This window comes from Arachis hypogaea, chromosome 18 (genome assembly GCF_003086295.3).
Source record: "Arachis hypogaea cultivar Tifrunner chromosome 18, arahy.Tifrunner.gnm2.J5K5, whole genome shotgun sequence".
Classification (NCBI taxonomy): Eukaryota; Viridiplantae; Streptophyta; class Magnoliopsida; order Fabales; family Fabaceae; genus Arachis; species Arachis hypogaea.
Window position 1 is genome coordinate 29,928,968 of NC_092053.1, and position 4,631 is coordinate 29,933,598.

General features: G+C 42.1%; 1 non-coding gene across 1 annotated transcript; it reads left to right on the plus strand.

Annotated features, from left to right (window-relative positions):
- The first annotated feature begins 4,313 nt into the window (after window positions 1–4,313).
- Window positions 4,314–4,421, plus strand: LOC112774002 (small nucleolar RNA R71). Its single transcript, XR_003188517.1, has one exon. It is a non-coding gene; the product is annotated as a small nucleolar RNA R71 (small nucleolar RNA).
- The last annotated feature ends 210 nt before the right edge of the window (window positions 4,422–4,631 follow it).

Below are 4,631 nucleotides of genomic sequence, written 5' to 3' on the forward strand. Positions count from 1 at the left end.
AGTGCATCTTGTAGCCTGGTGCTCCAGTCTCTTCTATAAGGTTTGACTATCTTCTGCAAGATACGCTTTATTTCTCTGTTTGACACCCCGGCTTGCCCATTAGTCTGAGGATGGTAGGCTGTTGCAACCTTATGAATTATCCCATGCTTCTTCATTAATTCTGTTAGTCTCCTGTTACAAAAATGGGTGCCTTGATCGCTCACGATTGCTCGTGGTGATTCAAAGCGACAAATAATGTGGTTTCTCATAAAGGAAACAACAGTGTTAGCATCATCAGTGCGGGTAGGAATTGCTTTCACCCATTTGGAAACGTAATCCACAGCTAACAATATATAAAAATAACCATTAGAATTTGGAAATAGACCCATGAAGTCAATGCCCCACATCAAAAATTTCACAGAAAAGCATAATTTGTTGAGGCATCTCATCCCTCTTGGATATATTACCAAATTTTTGGCATGGAAAACAAGATCTACAAAATTCAGTAGCGTCTCTAAAAAGTGTAGGCCACCAGAATCCACAGTCTAAGATTTTTCTAGCTGTTCTTTGAGGGCCAAAATGTCCTCCACTCTTAGACGAGTGACAGGCCTCTAAGATGGACTGGAATTCTGATTGAGGCACACACCGTCTAATTACCTGGTCAGTACCACATCTCCATAAATATGGGTCATCCCATATATAATATTTAGACTTGCTTTTCAGCTTGTCTCTTTGATGCTTAGAAAAGTTTGGAGGAAAGGTGCGGCTAACTAGATAATTAGCTACAGGTGCATACCAATGGACTACCTCAGATACTGCTTATAGGTTATCAAATGGGAAATTATCAGCTATAGGAGTGGGGTCATCTGTAATGTGCTCAAGGCGACTCAAATTGTCTGCCACTAAATTCTGATTACCGCTCCTATCCTTAATTTCTAAATCAAATTCTTGTAATAGAAGTATCCAACGTATGAGCCTTGGTTTGGACTCCTTTTTAGCTAATAGATACTTTAGAGCTGCGTGGTCTGAGTACACTACTACCTTCGTACCAAGTAAATAGGCTCTGAATTTATCCAGAGCAAAAACAATAGCAAGAAGCTCTTTCTCAGTAGTAGTGTAATTGGACTCAGCGGCATCTAAAGTTTTAGACGCATAAGCAATAACAAAGGGGTCCTTACCTTCACGCTGAGCCAGTGCTGCTCCTACTGCATGGTTGGAGGCGACGCACATTATTTTGAATGGCTGGCTCCAGTCTGGTCCTCTCACAATTGGAGCTTGAGTCAGGGCGGTCTTCAGCTTATCAAACATTTGTTTGCATTCCTCACTGAACTCGAACTCAATATCTTTCTGCAGTAGCCTGGATAAGGGAAGTGCTACCTTACTGAAGTCCTTAATGAATCTCCTGTAAAAACCTGCATGGCCAAGGAACGAACGGACTTCCCTCACAGAAGAGGGGTAAGGTAAACTAGAAATAATATCCACCTTTGCTGGATCTACAGAAATGCTAGTATTAGACACAACATGTCCTAGTACAATACCTTGTTTTACCATAAAGTGACATTTTTCAAAATTTAATACAAGGTTTGTACTGACACATCTATCTAATACTCTAGATAATCCATCTAAGAAAAGGCTAAAGGAATCACCATATACACTAAAATCGTCCATAAAAACTTCCATACAGTCCTCAATAAGATCAGAGAAAAGACTCATCATGCACCTTTGGAAGGTAGCTGGTGCATTACACAAGCCAAAGGGCATTCTCCTGTAACCATAAGTCCCAAAAGGACATGTAAAAGTAGTCTTTTCCTGATCCTCAGGAGCTATATGAATTTGGAAATAACCTGTGTAACCATCTAGAAAACAATAATGTGATTTACCTGACAGACGATCCAGCATTTGATCAATGAATGGAAGAGGATAGTGATCCTTACGAGTGGCCTGGTTGAGGCGTCTGTAGTCAATACAAACCCTCCAGGCGTTCTGAACTCTGGTTGCCATGAGCTCTCCATGTTCATTCTTCACTGTAGTGACTCCAGACTTCTTGGGCACCACTTGTACTGGGCTTACCCATTCACTGTCTGAAATGGGATAGATGATGTCTGCCTCCAGTAGTCTGGTCACTTCCTTTTTGACAACTTCTAAGATAGTGGGGTTCAGTCTTCTCTGGGGTTGACGGACAGGTCTTGCTTCCTCTTCTAAAAATATCCTATGCTCACAGACTTGAGGGTTGATGCCTACTATGTCTGCCAAACTCCAACCAATTGCCTTCTTGTGCCTCCTCAGCACACTAAGTAATTGCTCTTCCTGATGAGAAGTGAATTCCCTTGCAATGATAACTGGAAACTTCTGCTCGTCCTCAAGGTACGCATATTTGAGGTGTGGAGGAAGGGGTTTTAATTCTAACTTTTGGTCATGGTCAGGCTCTGGGTTGTCTGGAGCTGGCAACAATGGTAAAGCATTGTAATTGTCCTCTGAGAATGTCCCCACACTTGGACCTTGTCCTATGTACTTCTCTTCAAATTCCTCCTGGTGAACTTCAGCCACGGTTTCATCTATAATGTCACATTGGAGGATAGAATGATCCTCCAGAGGATTCTTCATAACTCCATTCAGATTGAAGATTACTACTCGGCCATCTATTTCAAAAGAGTATGTTCCTGAAAAAGCATCTAATTTGAACTTCGAGGTCTTCAGGAATGGTCTTTCGAGTAGGATTGATGATGGCTTCTCTGAGTCATTTTGGGGCATCTCCAGGATATAAAAATCAATGGGAAATATGAGCCCCTTAATGCCCACTAATACATCTTCAGCAACTCCAGCCACTGTAATAATGCTTTTATCTGCTAACACAAAACGACCTGCCGACCTTTTTAAGGGAGGGAGCCTCAAAATATCATATATAGACAAAGGCATTATACTCACATATGCTCCTAAATCACACATGCAATCAGAAAATACTACACCACCAATAGTACAATTAACCATACATGGACCTGGGTCACTACACTTTTCAGGTAAACCTCCCATTAAAGCAGATATGGAACTACCTAAAGGAATAGTTTCTAATTCATTAATTTTGTCTTTATGTATACATAAATCTTTTAGAAACTTTGCATATTTAGGTACCTGTTGAATAACATAAAAAAGAGGAACAGTTACCTCAACCTTTTTGAATATTTCTATCATTTTGGGATCAGGTTCCAGCTGCTTCCTGGGCTTCCTTGTAAGTTGTGGAAATGGAATGGGAGTGGTGTCTTCTGCAGTGTCTGCGCCCTTTGGTGCTTCCTCCTGTGGTTGAACTTCTTCTTTTTCAGCTATGTCCTGTATGTCCTCTTCCTCTTCAACATCTTCTATTTCCACTACCTCTTCAGCTGAGGCGTGTTCTGGTGGGCTTGGCTCCTCCTGATTCCTCTCCTGCAGTGTGGTTCCGGACCTTAGGGTGATGGCATTAATGCTACCCTTTGGATTGGGTAATGGTTGAGAGGGAATTCCACTGGAGCTCAAGGGCTGGTTATTGGAGTTATTCATTGATCCAATCTGTGAGACAAGAGCTTGCAAAGTAGAGTTCAGACCATTTAGTGTAGCATAAAGGTTATTTTCCATGGTCTGTTGTCTCCGATCAATAGATTGTAGTAAGTCATCATTAGCAGATGAAGAAGGATATGTAATTTGAGAGGTCTGCTATTGGTTATTCTGTGGTCCCTGGGATTGCCTCAGGTGAGGTGCTCTGTAAGGCTGGTTCTGGTTCTGCTGCCTGTTGTTGTTGTTGTTCCACCTCTGATTTCCCTGATTGTCTCTGCCTCCTCTATTGTTGTTGTCCCTCCAATTCTGGTTAGAATTTCCTGCCATCCATGGCTGTAATTACCACCTTGATTGTACCCTTGGTTGGGGCGGTCATAGAAGTTATGAGTGGCTGCTACGGTATTGTCGTCCTGCTGGAGCTGCGGACATTCGTCAGTATAATGGCTATAATCAGTACAGATTCCACAAACTCTCTGTGGGACTAACTGTTGACTTTGCTGTAGTGGAGAAGGTTGAGCTTGCTGAACTTGTTGTTGATTCAATTGCATCTGCTTCAGCAAGTTGGTCATTTCACAGATACTCTGAGTTAGAGCAGCAGTCTCTCTGCTAGAGGATACTTCTGCAACGGCTTTTGAACGGTCTTGTTTCTGCCTGTGATTCTGAGTAGATTCAGCTAAGTCGCTAATTAATTGCCATGCCTCATCAGTGGTCTTGTACTTTTTCATAGACCCATTGCTAGCACTTTCCAATGTGGTCTTATCTTGGGGCCTCATGCCCTGTGTGACGTAACCGAGTAACACTATCTTGTCAATCATATGGTGGGGGCAAGCTTCCAGAAGATTATTGAAGCGCTCCCAGTATTCATAGAGAGTCTCAGATTTGTCCTGAACAATCATGGAAATGTCTTTCCTCAGTTTATCAGTAACTTCAGCTGGAAAGAACTTTTCCAAAAATTCTCTTCTAAGTGTATCCCAGTTGGATACAGTTGCTGCGGGTTGAGTGTAGTACCACTTTCTTGCCTTTCCCTCAAGAGAAAACGAGAAAACTTTCAACAGAATTGAAGTTTCATCTGCACCGTCACGCCTGACAGTAGAACAAGCTGCTTGAAAATCTCTCAGGTGCTTGAT